The sequence below is a fragment of the Silurus aristotelis genome (genome assembly GCF_946808225.1).
Source record: "Silurus aristotelis genome assembly, chromosome: 29".
NCBI classification, from domain to species: domain Eukaryota; kingdom Metazoa; phylum Chordata; class Actinopteri; order Siluriformes; family Siluridae; genus Silurus; species Silurus aristotelis.
Window position 1 is genome coordinate 6,683,052 of NC_139602.1, and position 18,657 is coordinate 6,701,708.

Sequence of the window (18,657 nt, forward strand, 5' to 3'; positions counted from 1 at the left end):
AAATTGCCAAGCAGCTTAGTGAAAAAAGATCCACTGTTGGAGCAATCATTAGAAAATGGAAGAAGCTAAACATGACTGTCAATCTCCCTCGGACTGGGGCTCCATGCAAGATCTCACCTCGTGGGGGTCTCAATGATCCTAAGGAAGGTGAGAAATCAGCCCAGAACTACACGGGAGGAGCTGGTCAATGACCTGAAAAGAGCTGGGACCACCGTTTCCAAGGTTACTGTTGGTAATACACTAAGACGTCATGGTTTGAAATCATGCATGGCACGGAAGGTTCCCCTGCTTAAACCAGCACATGTCCAGGCACGTCTTAAGTTTGCCAATGACCATTTGGATGATCCAGAGGAGTCATGGGAGAAAGTCATGTGGTCAGATGAGACCAAAATAGAACTTTTGGGTCGTAATTCCACTAAACGTGTTTGGAGGAAGAAGAATGATAAGTACCATCCCAAGAACACCATCCCTACTGTGAAGCATGGGGGTGGTAGCATCATGCTTTGGGGGTGTTTTTCTGCACATGGGACAGGGCGACTGCACTGTATTAAGGAGAGGATGACCGGGGCCATGTATTGCGAGATTTTGGGGAACAACTTCCTTCCCTCAGTTAGAGCATTAAAGATGGGTCGAGGCTGGGTCTTCCAACATGACAATTACCCGAAGCACACAGCCAGGATAACCAAGGAGTGGCTCTGTAAGAAGCATGTCAAGGTAATAGATAATCTTTGGAGGGAGCTCAAACTCCGTGTTTCTCAGCGACAGGCCAGAAATCTGACTGATCTAGAGAAAATCTGTGTGAAGGAGTGGGCCAAAATCCCTCCTGCAGTGTGTGCAAACCTGGTGAAAAACTACAGGAAATGTTTGACCTCTGTAAAGGCTACTGTACCAAATATCAACATTGACTTTCACAGGTGTTCAAATACTTATTTGCAGCTGTATCATACAAATAAATAGTTTAAAAATCATATATTGTGATTTCTGGATTTTTTTTTTCAGATTATGTCTCTCACAGTGGACATGCACCTACGATGACCATTTCAGACCCCTCCATGATTTCTAAGTGGGAGAACTTGCAAAATAGCAGGGTGTTCAAATACTTATTTTCCTCACTGTATATATATAGAAGAGGTCTGTGGGTTTGTTGCATTTTATAATTTTTTTGGTTAAATATAAAAAAGATTGAGTGAGATATATATATATATATATATATATATATATATATATATATATATATATATATATATATATATATATATATATATATATACAGTCAGGAAAATAAGTTTTTGAACACCCTGCTATTTTGCAAGTTATATATATAATATAATATATATAAAAAAATGTTACATGAATAAGTATGTGTAAATAGATGCAATAAACACGTTTTGATAAATTTATCTATCTAGCTGTTTATTTACTCTTACATGTATTTATCTATTTATTAATTATACGTACATACAAAAATATATTTATGTATTTTAAATCTCGGGTCACATTTCTTCATTCATTAATTTCTCTATTCTGTGTACATATCATGTATTAATAATGTAGGCTGTCCTAAGCTCACTCTAAAGCAGGATTGGTCAACAAAGTGAGACATAAGTGGGAAAATAAGAAAAACTGGGGAGAAATACCTGACAACAGTTAGAGATAATTGTTAAAAAAATGGTTTAAAGGCTTATTACTTGCCAGAGTTAATTTTGTGCAGAAATTTCCATCATGTGAGAGGGATCTCTGTTGGAAGAGATCAGAAATGTGCATTTAAATTCTAATAGTTTGACAAATTGTTAAAATATAAATGGTTAATTACGGCTGAGAACAGGGTTTCACCAGCAGAGGGCGGAAGTAATCAGTGGGTTGAATTTGGTTGCCCTTGTTTTGATTAAATAAAAAAGAAAAAACAACAGTAAATACTATAGTTTGCTGAGTAATGTCAGTTGTTTAACATACATTATTAATAAGTATTTAATTTTTTTTATTTTCATCAGTTTTTGCCACAGTACCACAAATGATACTTCGAATCGTGCAGTCTGGTCGGAGGAGGTGTGCTATTACTATTCTGAGGATTTGTCCCTGCTGTTTTTGATCACATGACCAAAAAATGCAAATTTTTTCCAATAGAAAATAAATGGGCCAGAAAACACGTGTGTTATCTCGGCCATCGAACATCCGATGTGCACATATCTGAGTTACTTTTTAAAAAAAAGTAATGCGAGTTACTTTTCAGTTAAATTATTTTGCATTAAAAAAATAAATACTGAATTAAAATGAACGTAGTCATGTAGAATCGCGCACTCATACGTGCGAGCCGCGGGAACAGAAGCTGGTCAGAAGCGGAGATTGCAAACCAGAGAATTACATTACTGTGATGGAAGTATTCTTATTATTTTGAAATAGTCGAGAAAAAGGAGAAAGGAATAATGGGTAAGTGTAGATTATGTGTTGGTGAAAAGCTCTTGTCAACTGCAAAAAATACCACTTAAAAAAAAACAAACATCTGCATGCAAAGCACAGCACTACAGTGAAAGAGATACAAGTAACAAGTCAAGTCAAGTTAGGTCAAGTTTATTTGTATAGCGCTTTTCACAACAGACATTGTCTCAAAGCAGCTTTACAGAAAACAGTTTACAGTAACACAAAAGTAATATAACGCATTACTTTCCATAAAAACGAAATTGTTACTTTTTTGGGGAGTAACTCAATATTGTAATGCATTACTTTTAAAAGTAACGTTGCCCAACACTGTCTATAGAGTGTTCATTATGATCAGACGCAGTGCAGCAGTCAGTCAGTGTGTGTTCAGCTCTAATACAGTCTTTGGATTATTGTGTGGGTTCTGGTCCTCAGTAAGAATGAGGGTGTGTTTTCTTCTCCTCCTTTTACAGCTTCATATCACTGAAGGTGAGTCTGTTGTTTTCTCTCTCTCTCTCTATCTCTCTCTCTCTCTCTCTCTCTCTCTCTCTCTCTCTCTCTCTATCTCTCTCTCTCTCTTTCCTTTTAAGTATAAATATATAATTCAAGGCCTTTACACATAAAGTCATGCAGTAAACTTCCTCATGATACAGAAATGTAAAGTGAACACTGAACATTTAAAGAGATTTGGTGAGTTTTGGAGATTTTCTGTTTGCCATCAAACCAAATATAAATATAAACATAAAAAAAATTTCATCATGGGACTGTTTCACTCCACTACAGTTTCTTCTCATGTGCTTTTATTCTCTGTTACTCGTCGTGGTTCTTACAGTGTCGTACATGCGCTTATACTACAAGACTCTGTACCACTCATTTTACAGATGTTTAAAACACTGGGGTGTGAACACTGTTAACAGGATGTGGGGAGGACATCACTAAACTGCTTACTCATGTGGTTTGTTCACACCATCAGATGTGAACAAGAATTTCGCTGTTCAGAGTCAAATACATTTTCTAAAAATCATTTTATAATAATTAATCTAGTATATAATAAACTATTATAATTATCATTTAATAATAATAATAGTAATAATAACAATCCACTTACAAGTTAAGAACAGATTTTTAATTTAAAGCGCACGAACACAAAACACAAACACTAAAAAAATGAAACACCTGAACCCCTGACTGCATGCAAAACCAAAACCTGAATACAAAAAGCAAAACCTGAACATGAACAAAGACTCCCATTAACAACATAAACAAAAGTTGACAAAGTCACCAAGTGTGTGTCAATATACAAGTTATAATTAGTGTAAACATGAATCAGATGTGCAAACCGATGTGATACAGTCCCTTGGGGTGCTAGCTAGATAGATAGTGTGTGTGTTTTTTAAAAAGTGTGTACAATTGCATTGAAACACAATTGGTCTTCACAAAAAAAAACTGTGTTTGTTATTGAATTGTAGTTCTTAGACAGATTAAGATTAAACTCAGATTAATGTCCTCAGCAAGACCAGGATGCAGAGTGACATCATCAGCTGTGTTTGGAGGCCAGTGCTCGAATTGCATCAAATCTTATGAGGGGACCCCAGTTGTTGTGTAATTCATATAGTTTTTACCAAAATAATCATGGGGACCCCCCAAAATCTATTTTTACTTGTGGTGTGGGGTCCCTAATGCCTTATGGGGCTTAGATCCCAATTCGAGTACTGCAGGAGGCAAAGCAATGTGTTCAGTATCAGTATCAGCAGTGTGATATCTTCAGCATAATGATTGCTCTTGTACAAAAAAAACCCAGAATATTCATTTATTTGTGATTAACAGAGCGAATAACTTACATTCTTTAGTACCAGATCACTTAATGACCTACACACATAAGTAATCTGCAAGTAGTCCCTTAGACCTGATTGACAGACTAGATAGCAACTTACACCATTGAAACTAATTAGATAATAACATAAACATCCCATTAACATCAATGGTCCAGTTGATCTCAGAGCAGTTGAACAGGATATAGGTGTGGTGACTGGACAGGTCATTCCATGATAGATATCACTCCAGATGAACGTATGATGTATGATTTGGATCATTGTCACTAGAGCATTTTCACATTTAGTCAAGTCAAGTCAAGTCAAGTCAAGTTTATTTGTATAGCGCTTTTCACAACAGACATTGTCTCAAAGCAGCTTTACAGAAAACAACAGTGAAGGTGAATGGTGTGCGTTTGTCCCTGATGAGCAAGGCGTGGCGACAGTGGCAAGGAAAAACTCCCTTAGATGATATGAGGAAGAAACCTTGAGAGGAACCAGACTCAAAGGGGAACCCATCCTCATATGGGTGACATCAAGAGTTTGGTCATAAATATTTCAACAATACAGAACAATTTGTGATCATCATAGATCCAGCATCAGCTTCTCCATGCCAGGGCCTTTAAACATTCGGCATCTACTTCTCCATGATCATCCATAGGTCCATAATCTTCACGAGGTGGGACGTGACTGGAGCTGGCCAAACCTCAGGATGCCTCGGGATGGGGAGAGAAAGAGAAGCAGTGGAGAGGAATTAGCGTAGCTGCTGTTCATGATATTAACAGCACAAGTTGATAATGTGCATGTAATCATATATTCTGGAGCACAAGGTTGTGATGTGATGTGTGTGATGTGTGTTATGTGTAGGCTTTGCTAAAAGCTCCTAAACTCTGGAATAGTCTTCCTGACAGTGTTCGGGGTTCAGATACACTCTCCCAGTTTAAGTGTAGATTAAAAACATATCTTTTTAGCAAAGCCTACACATAACACACATTACACACATCACATCATAACCTTGTGCTCCAGAACATCTGATCACATGCACATGATCAACTTGTGCTGTTAATATCATGAACAGCAGCTACGCTAATTCCTCTCCACTGCTTCTCTTTCTCTCCCCATCCCGAGGCATTGTTCTGTATTGTTGAAATATTTATGACCAAACTCTTGATGTCACCCATATGAGGATGGGTTCCCCTTTGAGTCTGGTTCCTCTCAAGGTTTCTTCCTCATATCATCTAAGGGAGTTTTTCCTTGCCACTGTCGCCACGGCTTGCTCATCAGGGACAAACGCACACCATTCACCTTCACTGTTGTTTTCTGTAAAGCTGCTTTGAGACAATGTCTGTTGTGAAAAGCGCTATACAAATAAACTTGACTTGACTTGACTTGATTGTCTTGTATAGTGAAGTTGGTTGCAAACAGCATTGAAGCATGGACCCAACAACACAAACCAATAAGCTTCCACCTCCATGTTTGACTGTGGGTGTGAAGCAGTCTGCTAACATCTTCAATCCTGTTCTCCATCTTCTTCTGTTAGAACCAAAGATGTCAAATTTTAACTCATCTGTCCACAGAACTTTCTTACAGTTGTTCACAGTCTAATTCTTGTGTGTTTTTTGTCTTTTACTTGTTTGATGCATAGAAACAAAAGGAACATGTGTCTCAATTAATAAATAGTGTTTTTGAACTTAGATATTATTGGTTTTCATGTGTGTAATTGCTGCATCATGTGATAAAACATATGAAAGAGGAAGTAACCAGTAAACAAGTAATAGAAACTATTACATCAATACTTGGTGTGTGTGTGTGTGTGTGTGTGTGTGTGTGTGTGTGTGTGTGTGTGTGTGTGTGTGTGTGTCTGTGTGTGTGTGTGTGTGTGTGTGTGTGTGTGTGTGTGTGTGTGTTGGTATTGAAGAGCAATTGGGAGACCAAATTTGTGTTGTTTCTTATGAACATTCCTGAATTGTAGACACTGAGTTATAAAAATGCTATCTCCTTCTTCATTTTCACTTTACTAAAAATCAGTTTGCTGTTCTCTCTCTTTCACTTTCTCTTTCTCTTTTTCTTGTTCTCTCACTTTTTCTCTTATTCAAGAATCTAAATAAGAATTCAATGATGTAAGTCATTAACACTTAAATCTAATGGATTATATTTCATTTTCAGATTCATCATTATTCCAGAAAACATAGTAATATATTATTTACCTTAAATGTTTTAAATTTGTGAATATTTCAGAGAAACTTTATGAACAAGAGTAAATTAGTAAATACACTCTTCAGTTACATTCCTACTTTAGTGAGTTTGGGGTTACAGGTTGTCTGTAGTTCTGTAGAGTTGCTGCAGATGGTGAACTGCTCATTAACAGATCATTAACTGGTGTGTTCCTACAGGCTGCAGGCTGGAAGGAAATAGAGACACACAGATCACTGCATACACAGGAGAGTCAGTACTGCTGCCCTGCTCCTGCACTGACCTCCACACTTTAAGAACATCAAACTCACAGTAAGAGGTAAAACAACCTTTTATATTTATTTTATGGGAAATTGACTCTAGTGTCTATCCAAAATATATTTTAAGTATTTTGACTACTGCTGTATAATAAAATGATTTTGAATATGTTTGTATATTTATGGAAAAGGAATAAAGTGTTAAAATCACATCTGCTCATGTTCTGACCCTCATCTGTATTTCTGATTATTATTGTATATTATTTGTGTTTGTGTTCTGACCCACATTCACATCTGATTATGATTCCTGGATTAATTTCTAATGGATTAAATATTTCTCTCCTTGCAGAGGCTCCAAAAAGACCTACATCATCCACACCAACAATCCAAACCACTGCCAAAACAGGTACTAAACACCACTGTAACAGAAAGCATGTTTCTTTTAGTGCTGGTTACTGCTTCACCTTAGAGCAAAAACACTAAACTCAAAAACTACACATATTTTTGTCCTTTACTTTTTTGTTTTAGCTGCAAAACCAGGCATGGTGACCAAAGTCTACACAAATCCACAGTCTGAAACATCTGAAAAAGGTAATCCAGCAACTGGTCTCCTCAGTTCCCAGATGTATATAAAATTGTACAGTTTAAATGTTTAAATAAAGTAATGTTATGACTGATATTGATGACGTCTCTCCAGAGTCTCTTCCCTACTTCCCCTTCGCTGTGGTGACTGGGATCTTTCTGCACATCATTGTGGCTGTGGTTTACTGCTCCACCAAAAAGAAAGGTACAAGTTTCAAGGTCTTGTAATTTTACTAGTCTGTGGAAATGGTTCTTCCACTTACACATCATTGTATCTTCATGAACTGAGCTTTTTTTTGTTTATTTTACCCTTCAGGTCCTAATACATTTCAGTACAGCAGAGGTGATGGAGATGGAACAGTGAGTCTACAGTAGAGAAGAACATCAACAGAAGAACACATGTAACAGCAGCACCTGATTACCAGACCAGAGAGCAACTTGGTCCACAAGATGGAAGCTTTGCTGATCTGTTGTTTTTTTTAGCATATTGTAGAATCTATTTAATATCCTTCTCTTTTTTCTTTATGTAGTTAAAATGACAAGATCATTCACAATTCTAAACACCTCCAATTTAGGGCTGTTCTCTTGGGGGCATGAGTATGACTTTTATACCATGGTGCAGGTGTTTTTTCTCTTACCTTTTTTAATCTGATGGGGAAAATGGTGTCTAATGTGCCAGTGAGGATAGTGTCTATGTTGTTAGCCTTTTATCAAGATAATTAGCATTTAGCGGTTTAGTAAAAAAAATAGAGATAAATCTGGCAGGTAAATTAGGAATCTGTCCTCAGGGGTCGGAAAAATAGTCCTACCAAGTCGATAATGTGGTGGCTAATCTGCTCTACTGGTAGTGTGTACAGTATGAGGTAATGGTCTGTTATGTCATCACTCTGAGGTAAAATATCTTTATGGGGGCGCTATCGAGCTTGTCATGGAGTAGGATGTGGTGTTAGGGGGGCTCCGGTGGATTAATGTTATAATTGTTGTTATTTTGAGCTTTTCACTTTTATTTTTCCTCCCAATCCCTCGGTTTACCCCAGTTGTGTGTGTATTTGAATCTAGAGGTAATTATGATGTCTGGTAAAACTACTAAGACCTGTAGCACAACTCAGTCACAGCTGCGGCCTGGTGCAACAGTTGCGGCCTCGCCTTCTCGTGATTCCCCTCTGTGTGAAGTGCCCATCTTTTCACAGGCAGCTTTTAAGGCTGATATTGACTCAAGAGACGCGCAAGAGAATTACAGCGCATTCAGTTTAAGGGCCTGAACATTTCTATTTTTCCCGACCATACGGTGAAAACCGCAAAAGCACGGGCTGCCTTTAACGAGGTGCGGCGGCAGCTCCGTGGCATTGAAGGTGTGCGGTACGGGTTGTTTTATCCAGCGCGGCTACGTATTACACACAATGGTGTGGGCAAAGATTTTCTTTCACCTGACGAGGCCAGCAAGTATATAAAAACTATCCAAACTGTCTGAAGTGTGAACATATTTTTTGTCACTGTTGGACGTGATGTTTGCTCCTTGTTTTTTTATGTCACTGCACTGTTCACAGACTCCGCGTGGTGTTGCTGGTCTTTAACTTGATGCACTTTGTGGTTTTTTTTTTTTTGTTGGTTTTTTTATTGGAATCAAAGTGTAAGTGATTCTGAAAACTTAATGTTTGTTTCATAAACGCTTGGTCGATTTATGTTGGGAATTTATTTTCCTCTAGAAACATTGTTTGTTTTGTATGTTGATCCCCCTGGCTTCACAGGTCCTGTTTTCTTCTTTTTTTTCCTGTGTAGTTGTTTTTGGATAAATGGCAGACAATAGTACAGACTCACGTTTAGCTGGCAGTGGTGCACCTGTCCGGTTCCTTAGTTGGAATATTAGGGGCATGGGTAATCCTATTAAATGGTCTAGGGTTTTTACCCACCTGAAACGCTTACGTGCCGACATAGTATTTTTGCAGGAAACACACCTCCGTGTCAGAGATCATCATAGGCTTCACCGTCCTTGGGTGGGCCAAACTTTCCACTACAATTTCAATTCTAAGGCACGAGGGGTGGCCATCCTAGTAAATAGGAGCGTACAGTTTTCACCTACCCATACAATTGCAGATAGGAATGGCAGATATGTCATTGTGGCTGGTACACTGATACAGACCAAGGTTCTGCTGGTTAATGTTTACGCTCCAAACTTTGATGATCCTGATTTTGCGAATAGGTTACTGAGCAGTCTTCCCTTTATAAATACCCATTTGATCATTCTTGGTGGTGATTTGAATTGTGTTTTGAACCCTGTTTTGGATCGTTCTAGTTCTCGTGCTGTTTCCCAATCTGCAATGTCTAAATCGTTCTCCGATTTCGTGTCACAAAACGGCTTGGTAGACCCATGGAGATGTCGCAATCCCGGGATGAAAAATTTTTCATTTTTCTCCCCAGTGCATCATTCATATTCCCTAATTGATTATTTTTTTATAAAAAAAAAAGATTCAAAATAAATCATTTTAAAACTCTAGTGATATAAAAACGAAGTTCTCTCCTTCTTTTAAACATGCACTGTGCATGATTTCGGTACATAAAAAAAATAAATAATTGTGATCTCTGATCATGCTCCTCTTCTTCTTCTTCTTTCGGCTGCTCCCATTAGGGGTCGCCACAGCGGATCATCCATTTCCATCCCCCCCTGTCCTCTACATCTGCCTCTTTCACACCAACTACCTGCATGTCTTCCCTCACCACATCCATGAACCTCCTCCTTGGCCTTCCTCTTTTCCTCCTACCTGGTGGCTCCATCCTCAGCATTCTTCTACCAATATAATTCATGTCCCTCCTCTGCACATGTCCAAACCATCTCAATCTCGCCTCCCTCACCTTGTCACCAAAACATCCTACATGCGCTGTCCCTCTAATAAACTCATTTCTAATCTTGTCCATCCTCGTCACTCCCAACGAAAACCTTAACATCTTCAGCTCTGCTACCTCCAGCTCCATCTCCTGTCTTTTACTCAATGCCACTGTCTGTAATCCATACAACATCGCAGGTCTCACCACAGTCCTATAAACTTTCCCTTTCATTCTTGCAGATACCCTACTATCACAAATCACTTCTGTCACTCTTCTCCACCCACTCCACCCTGCCTGCACTCTTTTCTTTACTTCTCTAACACACTCTCCATTACTTTGCACTGTTGACCCCAGGTACCTGAACTCCTCCACCTTTTCCAGCTCTTCTCCCTGCAACCGCACCCCTCCACTGCCCTCCCTCTCATTCACACACATGTACTCTGTCTTACTCCTACTGACTTTCATTCCCCTTCCCTCCAACGCATATCTCCACCTCTCCAGGCTCTTCTCAACCTGCTCCCTACTCTCACCACAAATCACAATATCATCCGCAAACATCATAGTCCAGGGAGACCCCTGTCTGACCTCGTCCGTCAACCTGTCCATCACCACTGCAAACAGGAAAGGGCTCAGGGCCGATCCTTGATGCAGTCCAACCTTCACCCTGAACCAGTCTGTCGTACCTACTGCACACTTCACTGCCGTCACACTGTCCTCATACATGTCCTGCACCACCCTCACATACTTCTCTGACACACCTGACTTCCTTATACAATACCATAACTCCTCTCTTGGCACTCTTTCGAACGCTTTCTCTAAATCTACAAATACACAATGCAATTCCTTCTGTCCTTCTCTATACTTCTCCATCAACATCCTCAAAGCAAAGACTGCACATCTCCTTTATGCTTAAAGATCGGTACCAGCACACTTCTTCTCCATTCCTCAGGCATCTTCTCACCTTCCAAAATCCTGTTAAACAACCTGGTCAAAAACTCCACTGCCATCTCTCCTAAACATCTCCACGCTTCTACGGTATGTCATCTGGTCCAACCGACTTTCCACTCTTCATCCTCTTAATCGCTGCTCTCACTTCCTCCTTACTAATCCTATCTACATCCTGCTTCACCAACTCCACATCGTCCAACCTTCTCTCTCTCTCTGATTTTCCTCATTCATCAGCTGCTCAAAATACTCCCTCCACCTTCTCAACACACTCTCCTCACTAGTCAACACATTTCCCTTTCCATCCTTTATTGCTCTAACTTGCAGCGCATCCTTCCCAGCTGGGTCCCTCTGCCTGGCCAATCAGTATAAATCCTTTTCTCCTTCCTTAGTGTCCAACCTCTCATACAGCTTCTCATATGCCTTATCCTTGGCTTTCGCCACATCCCTCTTTACCTGCTGCCGCATCTCCTTGTACTCCTGCCTACTTTTCTCATCACTCTGTCTATCCCACTTCTGTTTTGCCAACCTCTTTCTCCTTATGCTCTCCTGCACTTCCTCATTCCACCACCACGTCTCCTTGTCTTGCTTTCTATTTCCAGATGTCACACCAAGTACTTTTCTAGCGGCCTCTCTCATCACTCCTGCAGTAGTTGCCCAATCATCCAGCACCTCTTCAACACCACAGAGCCTCTGTCTGACCTCTTCCCTGAACCTTACACTACACTCTTCCTCCTTAAGTTTCCACCATCTTATTATTCTTTCAGTCCTCACTCTCCTCCTCTTCTTCTTTGCCTCCAAAACCATCCTACAGACCACCATCCGATGCTGTCTAGCTACACTGTCCCCTGCCAACACCTTACAGTCTCCAATCTCCTTCAGGTTGCATCTCCTGCATAGCACATAGTCCACCTGTGTGCACCTTCCTCCACTCTTATACGTCACCCTATGATCCTCCTTCTTCTTAAAATAAGTGTTCACCACTGCCATTTCCATCCTTTTAGCAAAATCTACCACCATTTGCCCTTCCACATTCCTCTCCTTAAAACCATACCTACCCATCACCTCCTCATCACCTCTGTTACCTTCACCTACATGCCCATTAAAGTCTGCCCCAATCACCAATCGTTCTTTCCTAGGTACACCATCTACCACTTCATCTAATTCACTCCAGAATTTTTCCTTCTCCTCCATCTCACAGCCAACTTGTGGAGCATAGGCACTGATGACATTTATCATCATCCCTTCAACTTCCACCTTCACGATCATCAGAAACTCTCTTCACCTCCACTACACTCTTACTGTACTCTTCCTTCAGAATCACCCCTACACCATTTCTCTTTCCATCCACACCATGATAAAACAATTTAAATCCACCTCCAATGTTCCTGGCCTTACTCCCTTTCCACTTGGTCTCCTGAACACACAGCATATCTACCTTTCTTCTCTCCATCATATCAGCTACCTCTCTCCCTTTACCCGTCATAGTACCAACATTTAAAGTACCAACCCGAACCTCCACTCTCCTGCACTGCTCCTTTCCCTGCCGTCTCTGTAGACTTCTTCCTCCTCTCCTTCTCCTCCTTCGGCCAATAGTAGCCCAATTTCCACCGGTACCCTGTCGGCTAACGATACCTGTGGCGGTCGTTGTTAACCCGGGCCTCAAACGATCCGGTATAAAATTCTCATTTGTGATCCGCATATTTGATTTGGCACATGTTTTTACACTGGATGCCCTTCCTAACGCAACCCTCCCCATTTACCCGGGCATGCATTCAGGAAACTGAATGCATGTTACTACAAACTCGTGGATAGTATTATGAATACGGTGACAAACCAAGCAGATTGTTAGCTCCTCAGATAAGACGGCAGGCTGCATCACGCCTAATTCCGCAGATTAATAATGACTCAAATGTTACCGTTACCGATCCCATGGAGATCAATGCAGTATTTGAGTCATATTACTCTGCTCTTTATAAATCTGAATGCCTTACTGATAGTGAGAGACTGGGTGATTTCCTTCAAAGTGTCAATTTTCCTGTTGTTGATACGGTCTCTGTAAGGGACTTGGACTCTCCACTATCTCTTTACGAAGTCAGAGCTTCAATAAAGGCGATGCAGTCTAATAAAGCCCCAGGCCCGGATGATTTTCCAGTTGAGTTTTTAAAGAAGTTTATCGATAAATTGGCGCCGCTGCTCCTTGGTGTGTTTAATGAATCTCTGGATCGGGGCGTGCTACCACCCACTTTCAATCAGGCCTCAATAGCCCTTCTCTTGAAGAAGGGCAAGGATCCCAACCTGTGCGGGTCATACAGACTGCTGTCGCTGCTGAATGCCGACGTGAAAGTGCTGGCGAAAGTGATCGCATCCCGGTTAGAAAATTTACTACCACGTATCATATCTATGGAGCAGACTGGATTCATAAAGGGGCGACATACATTTTTTAACACTCGTACACTTTTCAATATAATTTACTCTAAGCAGTCATCTCCTTTGCCTGAGGTTGTAGTCTCATTGGATGCTGAGAAAGCGTTTGATAGAGTCGAGTGGGAATACCTGTTTGCGATATTAAAGAAATTTGGGTTTGGTGATACGTTTGTCTCTTGGATCCGCCTCCTTTATAAATCTCCGCAAGCCAGTGTTCGTACAAATGATATTAGCTCTGATTATTTCAGTCTCGGGGATGAAACCCGGCAGGGGTGCCCACTGTCACCACTGCTATTCGCCCTTGCCATTGAGCCATTATCCATTAAACTTAAATCCTCATTAGCCTTTAAGGGTATAACTTGCAAGGGGGCGGAATAAAAGGTATCCTTATATGCTGATGATTTGTTGTTATATGTGACGGATCCTGCAGCCTCTGTTCCCCTCATTTTGCCTATCTTGGATGATTTTGGTTCTTTCTCGGGATACAAACTGAATTTCCATAAGAGTGAGTGTTATCCGGTAAACAATACCGCTCTACAACTTCTGCGTCTGAATCTGCCATTCAAATTCAACTGTTCAGGCTTTTAATACCTTGGTATCACGGTGACCCATTCCTTACCCAAACTTTTTCATGCCAATCTTGCGCCGCTTGTGGCAGACATGAAGTCGGATTTTCAGAGGTGGAGAAATCTGCCTCTGTCTTTGACAGGAAAAATCAATGCAGTTAAAATGTACGTTCTGCCCAAGTTTCTTTATTTTTTTCAATCGCTCCCACTATTTTTACCCAAGTACTTTTTTGACTCTTTAGGTAGAATTATTAATTCTTTTCTTTGGGGTGGAAAACCGCCCAGGATCCGTAGGACTTTATTGCAGAGATGTAGGCTCAGTGGTGGGCTTGCTTTGCCCAATTTTCAAATATACTACTGGGCAGCACATATCCAAAAACTGAACTTCTGGACCAATTCAACTGAATCCACTTGGTGCAATCTAGAGCTACTGTCTTGTAGATCATCCTCTGTATCTGCTCTGCTTTGCTCACCTTTTCCAATCAAACCATTTCGGTATACTGACAATCCAGTCGTACTGAACACACTTAAGATTTGGTTTCAGTTTAGGCGTCACTTTAAATGTAGGGCTCTTTCAGCGCTGGGTCCCTTGAATAAAAATCATTTGTTTCCCCCCGTCACTTTTAGATTCAGCTTTCTCACTATGGCACGAAAAAGGCATCAAGCAACTTTATAATTTGTACAAAGATGGCATCTTTAGAAGTTTCACCAGCCTGTCCTTGGAGTATGGGCTGCCTACAGCTCATTTTTTTTTTCGATATCTCCAAGTCCGTAGTTTGTATCTAAATGCCTTCCCAATTTTCCCTCTGTACCCCCCAAGCAACCTTGGGAGAGTTTAGTCATGTTTACTCTACACCAGCGTAGTTTGATTTCCCGGATATACAGTTTCATTTTGTCTCTCAATAGCTGTAATACAGATATAACCAGGACCGCTTGGGAGGAGGAGTTGGGGCTGCAGTTTGGTGACGAACGGTGGGAGAAGGCCGTAGATAGAATACGGTCTACCACTTTCTGTGCCCGCCTCAGTCTAATTCAGTTTAAGGTTTTATACAGAATTCATCTTTCCAAATCGAAACAGGCAAAAATCTATCCTGGGGTTGAGGACAGATGTGACAGATGTCATGCTTCCCCCTGTCATTTAAGTCATATGTTTTTTCTGTGCCCGAAATTACATGCATTCTGGACATTTTTTTTCAGCATTATGTCCTCCATATTTGGAGTGCAGTTGACGCCATGCCCACTGATCGCTATTTTTGGGGTTACCAATGAGTCGGTATCACTAAGTTCTGCACACAAAGATGTTTTAGCTTTCTCATCTTTGTTGGCCAGACGTTGCATACTTCTACACTGGAAAGCAATAGGATGTCCTTCCATCTCTCAGTGGTTTAAAGATTTGATGTTCTTTCTTAAGTTGGAGAAAATAAAATATACACTGAGGGGTTCTACTGACACTTTTTTTTGCAAGTGGCAACCTGTTATTTCCTATTTTAGGAGACTACGGGTGTTACCTGATTAAAGATCCAAATCGGTCAAAACTGGACTGTATGCATAACCTTTCTTTTGTTTCTTCATTTGTTTTAAACGGGGATGTGGGGTGTGTGTGCGTGCGTGCACATGTGTGTGTGTCTGGGGGTTTGTTTGTGTTTTGGGGGGTAGGGGTGTTTGCTCTTTGTTTGAAAAGGAAAAATGGAGAATTTCTGTTTACATTTTTGTATCTGTGATTGTTGATTTTTCAATAAAAAGAATTGAGAAAAAAAAAGGTCTGGTCGGAAGGTCTGGGGTTCGAGCCCCGGTATCGCCAGGCTGCCACTCTTGGGCCCTTGAGCAAGGCCCTTAACCCTCTATGCTCCGGGGGTCCCTTACGAGGGAAATATCAAGGTCCGTGACGTCGGAGTGACGTGGGGCCGCCTTCCCGTGGGCTCACCACCTGCAGGAGGGACCGTAAGGGACGGTGCTGTGAGGGTTGGGCAGCAGTCCAAGGCGGGGGCCTGCTTAGACTGCTGCCCCCGCGACCCGAATTACGGATAAGCGGGAGAAAATGAATGAAATGAATGAATGAATGAGAAAAAAAAAATATCTTTATATCAGTGACTTTATTAAATCTCTTAAATCCACCTGTCGGAGCTGGATTTAAGAGCTTTAATAAAGGTTTGGTCCTGAGATTAATTTAATCAGATATTCAGTGTGTAGTACAGAGTCAGCACTTGATGAATATAAAACCTAATTTAGAACCTTAGGAAGTCTGTCACCCTCTCTGATTTTACCTGAACAGTTCTATTAAACTGTAAATGCATTAATTATGTCTAATAACATTTGAATTCTAATAGTTTAACACCGAAATTTTTCAAATTTAATTGACTCATGTTTGGTTATATGTGTGGGAATTATGTGAACAGTCTTTGTTTTACCAGCAGAGGGCAGAAGAGGTTTGCTTTTTTTGTGGGTAAATCTAAAAAACGATTGCTATATATAATTTCTTTTTACATGAATAAGTATGTGTAAATAAATAAAATAAAACATTATCAGTTTATCTATCTATCTCTTTATCTCTTTTTTTTCCTACATTTATTGTTATATATTTATTATTTATACATATATTTGTTTTTGGATTTTATTTGTTATTTAAATATTTCCATGTGTAGTAGGGCAGTCTAGGTACCGCCCTAGTAAACGTGACTGTCGCCTGTATGACTGGTGTGACAGCCTATTGGCTGCCGTTCCAGGCATAATTAAGACGTCGTTTATGCCACCTGAGTGTGCATGATCCAATCATTGTCGTTTGTGGGCGGGTGCACGCAGCTTTGCGGGAGGTTGCTGTTGGGTACAGGCTGTCTTTCACTCCAGTCTGTGTATGCGCTAATGGAATACCTGCATATTTGCAGCTCGTTGATTTGGGATAAAACTGCGGGTAACTGAACCTGTGTGTTTAGCGATCTACTTCTGGTGGGGGTAATTGCTCGCGAGTATTTCGTCATTGTGGACTGCAGGGCAAATAAGTTACTCCTTATACCACATTAAGACTGCACTGTTTGTTCTGCTGCTATTTTTATTACTTTGTGACCATTTGTATTGGATTTGTCTGTTTTTGTTTTGTTGCTCCATGCTCATGTTGGTGGCTTAAAGGAAGGCTAGTTCGAGCCGTCACCTAACAGGAGATGTGCCGTTAATGGCGCATGTTTAGCCCCACTGGTAATTGTAATTGCCACCATCAGCGTGTTTGTTTTTCTTTATTTTCCCTTGATCTGCGCTCTTCCTATGGACGGCGTGGAAGAACACTCAATATCTGGTATTTGGGAAGATTTAAGTTTTTGTTTCCTGTTTAAATGTATTGATTTGAGTATTTATTGATCTCTTTCAGTTTCTTCTTTGATTAATTAGTTTTTTTTGTGATTTGATTTGAACCCTGATTGTTTGTTTGTTTGTTTTTCATTCTTTTCCTTTTTTTTTTATTCTTTTTTTTAACTCTTTGTTGAGCCATTGCGACTAGGTTCATGAGCTTTTGGTTCCAACCTAGCGGAGTTCCTGCCTCTCTGAACCTTTGTGGCCAGTAAATGGTCCATACTTGTTATTCATGGTTTGAACTTGATCCAATGCAAATTGTTGAATCGTATGGGTTGTTTTTGTTTATTTCAGGAGTTGAAGGCCTCCAGTGAGGGAAGCTAGTTGTTTTGACCCTGTGGTGGTGGTGGTGTTTCTCTTTAGTGTTTTTGCCGTGACCATTGCATCCCTCTCACTTAGTGTGAGTGTGTGTTTGCGTGGAGCATACTTGGGTGAGTGGTGTGTCTTAAGATACTCACTGTGCAGCTAGCCACCCTACTGGTAAGCCTCAGCCTGAAAGTATTTTATTTCCTTTATTTCATTTCTGCCTGGTCAACAGTTTCTATATTTTAACTAATTATTCTTATTGTGAAATAAAAGTATTTTTGTATTTATATTCACATCTCCTGTGTTTAGTGGAAACAAACCTGTGTGCTCTATTTCGGGTCTAAATCTCCCCGTTCATAGAAATGGGGGTGGTGTAGTCTGCTTTTCGTTCTAGTTGTTTACTAGTGTCAATTTTAACCAATCACTGCCCCGCCACACGTTTCTTCATTTATTTCTGTGTTCTGAATTCTGTGTACATATCAAGTATTAATAAGGTAGGCTGTACTAAGCTCACTCTAAAGCAGGATTGGTTAAAAAAAAAAGAGGAAAAAGTGAGAAATGGAAACTGCAAATACTTAAACAGTTGGAGATGTGTTAAAAGAAAAACGGTTTAAAGGTTTATTATTTGTCTGAGTTTATTTTGTGCCGAAAATTCCATCACGTTAAAGGGACCTCTGTTGCAAAAGAAAAGAAATGTGCATTTAAAAATCTAATAATTTGACAAAATGTTTAAAATATAAATGGTTAATTATGGGTGAGAAGTGTTTTCACCAGCAGAGGGCGGTAGTGATCAGTAGGTTGAATTTGGTTCCCTTTCAGGAACTCAAGCTGCGTCGCAACGCTTTGAGAACACTTCCGCATTGTCCACGCTCTTAATCACGTGTGTAATCTGTCCAATACCAGCTGGGAGACGTCACGACCAGGAAGCTATAAACTACCTGATGCCAGTTTGAAATAAGGCATAATGGTTCCATCATGTGAGAGTGACCTCTG

General features: G+C 40.3%; 2 protein-coding genes across 3 annotated transcripts in view; one reads left to right on the forward strand and one right to left on the reverse strand.

The window, feature by feature from the left end:
* The window catches only part of LOC310722610 (uncharacterized protein), a 676,055-nt gene that overhangs the window by 421,949 nt on the left and 235,449 nt on the right, over positions 1–18,657 (reverse strand). The gene's annotated exons all lie outside the window — the stretch shown is intronic.
* Positions 1–18,657, forward strand: part of LOC310722525 (polymeric immunoglobulin receptor-like) — a 142,830-nt gene that overhangs the window by 61,514 nt on the left and 62,659 nt on the right. The gene's annotated exons all lie outside the window — the stretch shown is intronic.